A 13441-nucleotide genomic window follows, 5' to 3' on the forward strand; every position below is an offset into this window, starting at 1 on the left:
GGATGAAGTTGCATCCTGTAAAAATGTGTATCAGGAGTCGGCAAGGCAGCCAGCAGGAACCAGAGGCTTTGAAATGATATAGGCTCGCAATACTGTCACTTTCTTCGTAGATGTTATCAGTTTATTGCCTTGTTACACAGAATAAAACACTTTGAATATGTCAACCACTGAGGTGACAACTGACAAACCTCTTCAACAGTCAGCCCTCCCTCATGCAGCATCGCTGTTTTGAGTAGAAGGCTGTTCTCACAAAAATAGCCATCACAAGCGGCACTTTGTTGCCCTTAGAATGCCTGGCACTGCTCCCAGCATGCACGGTGCTGCTCCCAGCATGCTCCAACCATGGCCGACCCATGCCTGACAGCATTGGCAGAGCGAGGGTCACAAGGCCATGCCTCAAGGTTGCCGATGGTCGTAGTGTACAAACCTTCTGCATGACACACACTCCCCCACCCCAAGCTTCAAGAACAGTGTTCATGAAACAGCTATCAAGCTCTTGTGGACAGAGGAGAAGAAGCTGTCCTTGTGCTGTTGGGTGTTCATCAGGCTTCTGTACCTCCATCCAAATGGTAGCATTTAGAAGATGTCACAGGCTGGGGTGGGGGTCCTTGAGGGTAGAGTCTGGTTTCTTGAGACACCGCCTCTTGTAGATGTCCTCGATGGACAGGGGACTAATGCCCATGATGGCGCTGGCTGAGTTCACAACTCTATGTCACCTTTTCCTGAACAGTGAACAGTTTCACATGTCTCTCCAACGAAGTGACCCAGGTGACCACTCTCCTGGAGATGTTGGCCAACGAGTCAGCAATGTCACTGCACCAAACAAAGGACACTCTGACATGAACAGTTGTGGAGCTGAAGGAGAGACGTATAGTGGCAATGCCAAATCAGATGTCCCTGGACTACCTGCTGGCGGCTGTGCTGTCATTGGCCAGGAGGGCTGCACCTACATTCCCAAGGAATCCTCTAACATCACCCACCTGACTGACCACATTCGGGACTCGGTGGCCAAAATTCAAAAATCCAGGGACCAGATCCACCAGCATCACCACCTCATGGGGACCCTGGGGGCCATTTGGCTCCACGAGAGGCATTTGGGTGACTATCATTCACTGGGGGATTGCACTTATTTTTGTTATCATTGGTATAGTTATTCCATGACGTGATCGTCAATTTATATTCACATTTTCATTGCCCCGTTAGACCTTCTTATTACCTGTTGCACTTTATTGGCAATCAGTGTGTCTTCTAAAGGGGTGGATTGTCATGGAGAGGCAGTGTCCACCACCTGGTGGCGCTGCTGCAATCCTGTTCGGTGGACACACTACCTGCCAATCAAGGTCAAAGACTCACTCCAAGTCATCATGGTGACCCTTGCGATTGGCCCACCTAAATCCCCAGCAGCTGCAGTCCAGGCAGTCCGCCCAGACTCAGCCCTGACCTTCACCCAATTGGCCCACCTAAATCCCCAGGAGCTGCAGTCCAGGCAGCCCGGCCAGACTCAGCCCTGACCTTCACACAATTGGCTCAGGTGAATCACCTCGACTGACCCCTGCTGAGCCCCTGCACTTGGCTTTCAGCATTGGCCACAGCAGTCAACAGGGCCCAGCCTGCCCCAAGAGATTGGCCCTCCCAGCACTGCCCCCAGAACTATAAAGGACCATGTTCCCCTTTGTTCTGCCTCTTTCGACTCCTCATGGCTAGTAAGTAGCATCTTCCACACTGGGTTGGGGTGAGTCGCGAGGTAAGGCAGCAAGAGCCATGTCCATACCGGTCAAAGGGTGGGGACTCATAGTATAACTTTGATCCTGAATTTTGAATGTGTAGGTTCATGTAATTTCCACCAGTCTCTGTCGGTTTCACCCTCCTTATTAGAAGTGTATATTTATTCCCTGCGTACTCTGTGTGTAGACTTTTGCCTAACATATCGACCCTGTTGTCCTGTTTCCATCCCCGAAATAAATGTGTGCTTTGTACCTCCGCTTTGGTCTGGTTCTTAATCTGTGGGACCCACACGAATCTGACAACAATGGAGGAGGGAAAGCAAAGTATGTCAAAATGTATTATTGCCTATGAACAGAGGCAATAGAATATTAAATTTATGTTATGACAGAGTATAAGATATTTTGAAGATGCTACATGGAAGAAATTCTTCAAACAATTAAACACAAATATGGAGAGGCCAGTGGGACCTTCTGTTTTCTCCCGCTTAGATCATTCTTAAGAGAAAGATAGGGACCAACACTGATTCCACCTAACATTAGTGAAATGGAACAAAGAGTTGGATGGGAAATACACCCAAATTTATCAATGAAATGTACGATGCTCTCCAGAGAGAAAATCCAAAACCAGGATAGCAGAGGTCAGGAGAAAGATGGGAGTCGGACTTGGATGTGACGATTTCAGAAAGAAGCTGTTCAGAGTGGTGTGAAGATTGAAATATACAAATTCAAGAAGAAATAGGGTCAGGATTGTGTCAAGAGTGTTACAAATATGATTAATGCCAGATATAAAATACAATTCTCCACATAAATTCTGCTATACTCTATATAAATTAAATGGACTTATCTCCAATATTTCTGAGAAATGTTTTCAATGTAATCAGGTGATCGGGACTTTTTTTTCCATTCGGTTTGGACCTGTGTAAAAGTGGAAGAATTTCAGTTTATTATTAGGACAAATTATGAAGATAAAAATACAAAAGGATGTGAGAATATTTGTGCTTGGTTATATATATGAAGCAGATACAAAACTGAAGTTGGATAAATATCAAGCAAACTTTCTGAGTCCAGCCAGAGCAGCAGTGAAGAAATGTGCAGCACGAACGAGGGTATCAGAGAGTTTTGTAACGAGAGATGGGACACTGAAATGAAAAACTGTGTCACTATGTAACCATTTAACCATTTACAGAGCGGAAACAGGCCATGACATCCTCCACTAGCTCAATCCTCCTGATCTCCGCCAATATCCCTCTAACCCCCCTCACCTCCATGTACACATCCAACCTTCTCTTAAATGACAGAAGGGACCCTGCCGCAACAATCTCATTTGGAAGATCATTCCATTCTGCCTCCACTCTCTGAGTGAAGAAGCATCCTCTAAAATTTCTCCAGAAGTTTTGCCTCCTTACCATTAACTCATGGCCTCTTGTTCCAACCTTCCATTCCCTCACGGGAAAGTGTCTGTCTATGACTTGTCTATCTATTCCTTTCATAATTTTATTCCCAATGAATAAACTCCCAGTCTCCTTAATCTCTCCCTGTAATCCAGATGCTGTAAGCCAGGCAATATTCTTGTAAATCTTCTCTGCACCTTCTCCACCTTATCTATATCCTTCCTAAAATTTGGAGAACAGAACTGAACGCAATTCTTCAAACCTGGCCTCACCAATGCCTTAAACAGCTGCACTCTAGTCTATGCTATGATTTATGAAGGCCAGCATGCCATATGCTTTATTAAGTACCTAGGAATCCACCTTCAGTGAACTCTGTACCATAACTCCAAGATCCCTCTGTTCCTCTTCATTCCTCGACCCCCTCCCCTTAACTGCATATGTTCTATTTATATTATTTTTCTCCGGAATGCAGCACCTCACACTTGTCAACATTAAATTCCTTCTGCCATCTTTTCCAAACAAACCAAATCCTGTCATCTAAAAAAATATACCTCACTATCCACCACTCCCCCTATTTTCGTATCGTCTGCATATTTGTTTGCCCAGTTCACCACACCCTCCTCTAAATCATTAATATTAAGGACCCAGCATCGATCCCTGAGGCACTCCACTTGTCACAGGCTTCCAACATGACATACAGTTGTCCACCATGACTCTCTGCTGTCTATCTCCCAGCCACCTCTGAACCCATCTCACTATCTATTAATCCCTAATGACTGAACCTTCCTAAATAACCTTACATGCAGAACCTTATCAAAAGCCTTACTAAAATTCAAATAGATATCTTCAGCCGCCCTACCTTCATCCACTTTTCTTGTCACCTCTTCAAAAAAACTCAACAAGATTCGTCAAACATGACTTTCCCTTCACAAACCCATGCTGGGTTCCCCCGATCAATCCCTGCCTATCCAGATATTTGAACATACTATCTTGAAGTATACCATCCATAATCTTCCCCACTCGGAAGTCAAACTTACTGGCCGATAATTACTTGGCCTACACCTACTGCCTTTTTTGAACAACAGAACAACATTTGCAACCTTCCAATCCCACGGCACCACACCCTCCTCCAGTGATCTTTGAAAAATCGCTGTCAGTGTCCCCGCTATTTGTTCCCTGACTTCCCTTATAGTCCTGGGAAAAATCTCATCAGGACCAGGAGACATCCACTTTAATTGACCCTAGAAGCTCCAAACCTCTCGCTTTACTAATTCCTATCCTTTCCATAACTAAGCCCTTTGCCTCTCATCTTGTATAGCCCTTTGACCCTTTCCCTCATGAATACAGACGAGAAAAAATTGTTCAATATTTCTCCATCTCATACGGTTCCTGACATAGTTCACTGGTCCCATCATCCAGTCGACCTATTCTATGTTGAACCCTCCTTTTACTGTTCACAAATCTGAAAAAACCCTGAGGATTCACCTTCGCCTTATTAGCTATGGACACCTCATCCCTTCTTTTTACCTTTCTAATTTCCCTCTTCAAGTTCTTAAGAGTATGTCAAAATGATCACTGGATCCGAAGTTCTCCCTAACGCTCACCTCCATCAGCTGCCCCATTGCATTCCCAAACAACAGATCAAACACTGCTCCCACTCCAGTTGGCGTCTCAACATATTGCTGCAAAAAGCAATCCTGAATACAATGCATAAATACTAAGCCATCCTGCCCTTTTACTGATTGCATTTCCCAATCGATGTTTAGAAAATTGAAATCCCCAACCAACACCACCCTATTTCACCTGCATATATCACCTATTTCCTTGCACATTTGCTTTCCTAGTTCCTTTTCCCCATTTGGAGACCTATAATATACCCCATAATAGTAACCTCACCATTCTTATTTTTCAGCTCTACCCACACTGCCTCTCTTGACGAACCCTCCAGTCTATCTTGCTTTAGCACTGCTGTAATATCCTCCACACCTCCCCCTCTTGAACCACCAACTCTGTCACATCTAAAGCAGCGAAATCCTGGAACATTCAAATGCCAGTCACAACCTTCTTCCAACCATGTCTCGCTAATGGCCACAACATCATAATGCCACATGTCAATCCACACCTTTAGCTCATCCAGCTTCCTTGCTACGCTCCTCGCGTTAAAATAAATACAACTCAGGGATCTCCTACATCCTACCTTCTGCACATCCTCCTCTCTAGCATTCTCACAATTTTCACTGCAACATCTGTTTACTACTTCCTGCTTTTTCTCCCTCAAATTATTTAAACTTGTCTCTTTCCTTATTCTACTAACCCTCACCTTACTGTCCTGGCTAACCTGAAACCCTGTCCCCAACCATACTAGTTTAAACCCCTCCTGACAGCCCTAGCAAATGCCCCCACCAGGAGACTGGTCCCTCTGGGATTAAGATGTCACCCATCATTATGGTATAGGTCCCAGCTTCCCCAAAAATGTGCCAGTAGTCCAAGAACTTTCTCTCGGAATAAGTGGAACTGTAAGGAACATTCCAGGAAGAGGTTATCATCTGGAGAGCCCTGATGGGCCAAGTTTTATCAGCGAAACATTGAGGTGACTAATCATGGTAGCTCAGTTGTGGAAATTTTGGAACAACAAATCTCTCTCTCTGAAAAACCAACGGAACTTTCCTGAATGGCAAAGCCTCGTGAACTTTATACATGTTCAATTCTGTGCACAGTATCAGAATTGTGATATAGAGAATTTAGGTTAAAAAGACTTAAGTTAAAATGTGATGATTAATCATAAACAGGGAAGCCAGAATGGACAGAGAGTTTACTAGCAGTCAAGGACAGAAGGAGCTGCTGAATATGTTTTTTTAAACCTATCTTTTCATGGTCATAGTGAGAGACATGCAGGAGACAAAGGATTGATAAGAAGTGTGAGAAACAGAATTCAGTGAATGTAGAGTTCACAGCGTACGTAACGAACGTGATAATTAATAATGCAGTTATACTTAGAATGTTTTTGTAATACTAACCAATTAAAACAGTATTAATAAGAAGGGGAAGGGCAAATAATAAAGGTATAAAAATCAATGCACTGTATGTATCGGGGCTTAACTGGTGAGAAGCCAGTTAAGTCCAACTCTGCAGACTTGTAAATAAAGCTTGTCGTGTCATCAGTTTTAAAGAGACTCATGTGTGAGAAGTTTTATTTCTGACAAATGGGGGCTCGTCCGGGATCTACACTCCGGCCGTGAGGGGAGGCGAGAAGAGGGACATCGGAGGCGGTGCACCCCGCTGAGTTCAGCGGCTCCTAGTCCCTTGCTCGTCGCTTCGGGCGGCTTGAGCGAGTGGTATCCGGACAGGGTGACACGACAAGACGGAGAGGAGAAGGGTGACGGTTCAATCCCCGGGAAGACACCGGTAAGTGACGACTTACGATTGTGGTGTGGGGATTGGGTAACAGGTGTAACGGGATACACCTGTTTGGATAAAAACCTAACGGAATAGATTAAGTATAGATCTTTTGTCGTTGTGTGAGAACCCTGTCGCGGGACTCTAGGATAGACCCCAGGGAAACCTCGGCGGTAACCGAAGGAGGGACAGCACCTCCGACGAAGTGCCGAGAAGAGAGGGGTCAACCCCAGGAAAACCTCAGCGGTAACCGAAGGAGGGACAGCACCTCCGACGAGGCGTCTGAGAGGAAGGGAGTAGGGTCCAGAGCGAGAGGGTCCTCAGCAACGATAAACAGATCTAGGTGGGAAAATGGGAGGATCAAAATCTAAGGGCTCGTCTGAAAATTCAGGACAATTCCTGGGAGTAGCCCTTGACAGCCCTTTGGGGAGAATGTTTGAAAATTGGGATAGTAAAAGATATCGGGACAAAAACAAGAAAAAGATGGTCCAATATTGTCTCCTTTGGTCAAAACAACCTATTAAAGGTTCCTCGGTCTGGTGGCCGAAATTTGGATCTGATGAGGATTGGGTTAGACAAGCATTAAACATATATGTAAATTCGAGACCAAAGGTGAATCAAGAAGAGTCAGCATATGCATTTTGTTGGGTTCCCTGGCCAGGATCCTTAACAGAATGTTTTAAATTGAGAGTGGCAGGAGAAAAGAAATGGGAACCTCTGGACAACCTTCCCCCTCCTTATATTCCCCCGGTGCCTACTGCGCCCGAGGAAAGCTTATTACCGGAGGGGAAAGGTGATGAATCTGATTGCCCCGAAGGGGGCCGGGATAAAAAGGATGAATTAAGGGAGTCGGACCCTAAACTTCCACCGGTAAACCGACCCTGGACAAGATCCCAGACTGGTCCAGGACCATCAAAGTTTTCAATAAACCTAAATCCCCTGAGAGAAGTTCCTATGGGAGGACCGGGAGGGGGAACGGGATATGTGAATGTTCCCCTAACTAGTACAGAGGTGCGGGGATTTAAGAAAGAAATGAAAAAGTTATTGGAAGATCCTATAGGACTGGCTGAACAGCTTGACCAATTCTTGGGACCAAACACATATACGTGGGAAGAGATGCAGGCAATAATGGGAACATTATTTTCACCCCAGGAGAGGCAGATGATTCGACGGGCTGCCCTCCTCATGTGGGAATATGAACAACCTGGGGACCCTAGACCCCATGAACAAAAATATCCCTTAAATGAACCCAGGTGGGACAAACGAACACCCGAGGGATTGGCAAGTATGAGACAATATAGAGAGTGGACAATTAAAGGGATACGGGAGGCTGTGCCAAAGGGTCACAATTTTACCAAGGCATTTGGGAACCACCAGGGGAAAGACGAGTCCCCTACTGATTTTTTGGAGAGGGTGAGAAAGAATGTCCAACAGTATGCTGGTGTGGACCCTAGTACACCAATGGGTGAACAGCTTATTCGAATTGAATTTGTTTCCAAATCATGGCAAGACATTAGAAAGAAACTAGAAAAGGAGGAGGACTGGAGTGAAAAACCCCTAAGTGAACTGTTAAAAAAGGCACAAAAAGTATATGTGCAGAGAGAAGAAGAAGATCAAAAGAAGGCGACAAAGGTTATGGTACAGACTATCCGACAGATGAATGCTGAATCCAGAGGGGAAAGAAAACAAAACCTTCCTCTAAACAATCCAAAATATCCAAGAGAGGGAAGACCCCGGAGATTTGTTAAATGCTATTACTGCAATGAGGAAGGACACTTTAAGAGGGAATGCCCCCGATACAAGAGGGAATTGCGTGCCCTCGAACTTATGGAAGAAGATTAGGGGTGTCAGGGGTTCCAAATGTTAGGGACCAAATATAAGAGGGAACCCCTGGTAAAACTAAACATTGGTCCCAAGGGAGAAGAGGTGGTGTTTATGGTGGACACAGGAGCGGAACGAAGTAGTGTAATAACTGTGCCAATCGGAACTGAGCCTATAAAAAGTAATTTGACAATTTCTGGGATAGAAGGAGCTCCCAGAATGGTATCAATAATTCCCCAAGTAACAGTGAAACTGGAAGAAAGAGAAGGGGTACAAGACCTCTTGTTATTACCTTCGGCTGGATTTAACCTCCTAGGAAGGGACTTACAGGCTCTCCTAGGTTTGGGTGCTCTCCCTGTGGACGGAGAAGTGCGAGTCCACCTCTGCGCTTTAAAGGAAGAGGATGAACGGCAGATTGACGAGAGAGTCTGGTATAAGGAGGGAAATCGAGGAGGTCTGGACATCCCACCTTTACATGTCACATTAATACCAGGTCATCAGCCGGTAAGGAAACGTCAGTATCCTATTTCTTTGGAAGGGAGAAAAGGGCTACAGCCGGTAATTGAGACTTTAATACGAGACGGACTATTAGAAGAATGCATGTCACCTTATAACACCCCTATACTCCCAGTAAAAAAGTCAGATGGATCCTATCGCCTAGTTCAGGATCTAAGAAGTTTGAATGCTATTGTTCAGACCCGCCACCCAGTGGTGCCTAATCCCTATACTATTATGAGTCGGATTCCCCCAGACCATGAGTGGTTTAGTGTTATCGACTTGAAGGATGCCTTCTGGACTTGTCCGTTAGAAGAGGAAAGTAGAGATATGTTTGCGTTTGAATGGGAAAATCCATGGACAGGTAGACGGAGACAGTTTCGGTGGACTGTATTGCCCCAAGGGTTCACTGAATCTCCAAACCTGTTTGGACAAATGCTAGAACAAATCCTGATGGACTATCCACAATCTGATGATTCCCAACTAATGCAGTATGTGGATGATTTACTATTATCAGGACCCAAGGAACAAGAAATGAGGAGAGAGACCATTAGACTCTTGAATTATCTGGGGAAAAAGGGTCTACGGGTGTCCAGAAACAAGTTACAGTTTGTTGAGAAAACTGTGATATATCTGGGACACCAGATAAGTAAAGGACAGAAACGAATTACCCCTGAACGAATTGCGGGAATCACTAGAATGCCTTTACCCCGTAATAAGAAGGAAATAAGACAATTCCTGGGACTCTTAGGATACTGTAGGTTATGGATAGAGGACTACTCAGCTTTGGTGAAGTTTATGTATGATAAACTGACAAATGAAAATGACTATCCATTGAAATGGACCCAGGAGGAGGAGGGATGGTTCGAGGACTTGAAACATCGCCTAACACGAGCCCCAGTGCTCACTCTGCCCTCTTTAAAACAGCCCTTCCAGCTATTTGTCACTCATAACCAAGGAACAGCTGTGGGAGTTTTAACACAGGAAAAAGGTGGTCAGCGACACCCAGTGGCTTTCCTTTCCAAAATGATGGACCCAGTGTCTCGTGGATGGCCGACGTGTATCCAGGGAGTAGCGGCTGCTGCTCTGTTGGTAGAGGAAGCACGTAAACTTACTTTTGGAGGAAAGATGACTGTGTACACCTCCCATTCTGTGAGTGTTTTATTAACACAAACTGCCCATCGATGGCTGACTGATTCTCGTATATTAAAGTATGAAACCATTTTAATGGTTGGAGAAGATTTACAGTTTGCAAAAATTAATAGCTGCAACCCAGCTCAGTTTTTATACGGCAGTGAAACAGAGAAAGAGGTGGAGCATGACTGTGTCGAGTTGACAGATCTTCAGACCAAGACCCGAGAAGACCTTTGCGATACTCCGCTGGGAGAAGGATATGAATTCTACATTGACGGCTCCGCCAGATGTGTTGACGGAATGAGAAGAAATGGGTATGCTATAATAGAAGGAAATACTTGGAAAGTAGTAGAATCCACGAGACTACCCGGAAGCTGGTCAGCACAATCCTGTGAACTATATGCCTTGCAGAGAGCCCTCAGAATACTGGCAAAGAAAATTGGAACGATTTACACAGATTCCAAATACGCATACGGAGTAGTGCATACCTTTGGTAAGATCTGGAAGGAGCGTGGTCTAATTACATCAAGAGGAAAGGAATTGGCACACGATCAGATGATTACTCTGACTTTAGAAGCCTTAACATTACCCCAAGAAATAGCAGTGGTCTACATACCAAGCCATCAAAGGGGAGATAACCCGACAGCAATTGGAAACAGACTGGCTGATGAAGAAGCCAAAAGAGCAGCCATGCAACAAGAAGTCCGTTTGCTGACTTTAATCCCAATAAGGCAAGGCATAAAGACAGCTCCCATTTTCACTGCTAAGGAAGAAAAGAACATGGATCAGCTGGGCGCAAGCCAATTACCTGATGGAACATGGAAAAAACCAGATGGAAGAACTGTTCTAAATAAAGAAATAACTCGCAACATTTTAAAACACCTGCATCAACAGAGCCACTGGGGCACTCAAGCCTTATGTGACACAGTGCTTCGAGAATATGTGTGTAAGGGAATCTACACCTTGGCCCAACAAGAGGTGCAAAATTGTTACCTATGCACAAAAATTAATAAGAAGATAATGAGGACAGGGACCATGGAAGGTCAACCATTAGCCATACGCCCTTTTCAACGTATCCAGATCGACTTCACAGAGTTACCTCAAGTTCAAAGATGGAAATATCTGTTGGTGATAATAGATCACTTTACCCGATGGGTAGAAGCCTTCCCAACAATAAATACTACAGCCTCTACAGTAGCTCGCCTCCTCCTAGAGCAGATAATCCCCAGATATGGTATAATGGATTCTATAGACTCAAACAGGGGTCCACATTTTTCTTCAAAAATCCAGCAATTGATTTGTGATGCATTACAGGTCTCTTGGAAATTACATACCCCTTGGCATCCACAAAGCTCAGGGAAGGTCGAACGTATGAATGGAACACTAAAAATCCAATTGACAAAGTTAATGGTGGAAACTAAAATGCCTTGAATAAAGTGTCTGCCCCTAGCCTTATTGAGAATTCGTACTGCCCCACGAAAAGATGTAGGGCTGTCCCCTTATGAAATGATGTTTGGGCTTCCCTTCTGGAGTACAGTTGAGGGGTGTCCCACCTTGGGGGAAGGGGATATATTTGTTAGGAACTATTTACAGGCACTGTCACGCTCTCTTACAGATTTACGAAAGAGAGGACTATTGGCACAAACACCGCCTCTAGACTTTTCTTTACACAAAGTGGAACCAGGAGACTGGATTCTTATCAAGACCTGGAAGATTGAAAAACTCCAGCCCCAGTGGGAAGGTCCATACCAAGTTCTCTTAACTACAGAAGCTGCAGCACGAACAAGAGAGAAGGGGTGGACACACGCATCCAGATTTAAGGGACCTGTAGAGGCGCCACAGGACCCTGATACGAACTCAGATTGGACTTGTATTCCTGGAGAAAAACCTCTTACCTTACGATTTTGCAAAAAGACTTAATTCACAATGTTATTGTTATGTTCTTTGATTTTTCTTAGTTTGCCTATGTCTTTATCAGGTGTGAAATGTAAGAAATGCAGAGATACAGTGGTCCTGTTTCAGGACCACATTTGGGGAAGAAAGGAAGGTAATTTCATTTCCCATACCTCAGTTCCTGAGAAATGTTGGGCAGAAAATACCACCCAACATCCATATACCCCTTGTGTGGAAAAAGAAGGAAATAATATGGGTCATTATATACAGATTCCTAATACCACTCCTTTCCCTCTTAACGGTTGGAAAGGTGACTCAAGCCCACCATGCCCTGATGGACTCTGGTTTTGCATACACCAACGTACTGTTCCAATGAAAAGTTACACTCCACACTTGAAATTGCCTGTCCCTTTAAGACAGCCGGACTTAGTTCGAGTCCATCCAAATAACCATGTAAGTTTCAGTAATGCAATTGGGGGAGATAACCTTTTTGTAGATCTGGCAACTAAAATTGCAGGAACTTTTAATGTAACTAATTGTTGGGTCTGCGGGGGTCCACGGATGTCAGAACAATGGCCTTGGTGGGGAGAACCTCTCAATTCATTGACCATGATTTCCCGCATTTGGACAACTAACCGAACGAGATCAAGAGAAACCTGGTCTCTCTCTAACGTCCCCTCTGGTTTTTATTGTCTCTCACGAGCCGGCAAATACCCAGTAGGGGTAAACTTAATTTGACTAACTGCTGCTTACAGATTGATGATAATGGAAAAGCCATTCGTAAAATCGCTGATAATATTCGTACATTGTCCCATGTACCGGTTCAAACCTGGCATCCTTTCCCACAATTTAATTGGATGGACAAATGGTTTGGAGGAACCTGGTGGCGTACCTTCTTGTGGGTCATCGGAGGTATTTTATTCCTCCTACTTATTTTGCCCTGTATTATTCCCTGTCTACGCAGCCTGGTGATTTCCATGGTCGAACAAGCTATGCAACCAGGGGGGATGGGAGACCCTGTACGACTTTTATTTCAGCGTGAGATTAATGTATCATAAAACATTTCTCTTCCCTAGCTTAGAATCCCCATTCATATCTATACATATATTCAACACATTTTAAAGAGAGAAAGGGGTGGATTGTGATATAGAGAATTTAGGTTAAAAAGACTTAAGTTAAAATGTGATGATTAATCATAAACAGGGAAGCCAGAATGGACAGAGAGTTTACTAGCAGTCAAGGACAGAAGGAGCTGCTGAATATGTTTTTTTAAACCTATCTTTTCATGGTCATAGTGAGAGACATGCAGGAGACAAAGGATTGATAAGAAGTGTGAGAAACAGAATTCAGTGAATGTAGAGTTCACAGCGTACGTAACGAACGTGATAATTAATAATGCAGTTATACTTAGAATGTTTTTGTAATACTAACCAATTAAAACAGTATTAATAAGAAGGGGAAGGGCAAATAATAAAGGTATAAAAATCAATGCACTGTATGTATCGGGGCTTAACTGGTGAGAAGCCAGTTAAGTCCAACTCTGCAGACTTGTAAATAAAGCTTGTCGTGTCATCAGTTTTAAAGAGA

At 44.2% G+C, this 13441-nt stretch overlaps 1 long non-coding RNA gene across 1 annotated transcript; it reads left to right on the forward strand.

The window, feature by feature from the left end:
- The first annotated feature begins 5844 nt into the window (after positions 1 to 5844).
- LOC138750793 (uncharacterized) lies at positions 5845 to 13441 on the forward strand. The gene is made up of 2 exons (XR_011349508.1): positions 5845 to 6520; positions 11577 to 13441. It is a non-coding gene; the product is annotated as an uncharacterized lncRNA (long non-coding RNA).

Source organism: Narcine bancroftii, unplaced genomic scaffold (genome assembly GCF_036971445.1).
Source record: "Narcine bancroftii isolate sNarBan1 unplaced genomic scaffold, sNarBan1.hap1 Scaffold_269, whole genome shotgun sequence".
Classification (NCBI taxonomy): Eukaryota; Metazoa; Chordata; class Chondrichthyes; order Torpediniformes; family Narcinidae; genus Narcine; species Narcine bancroftii.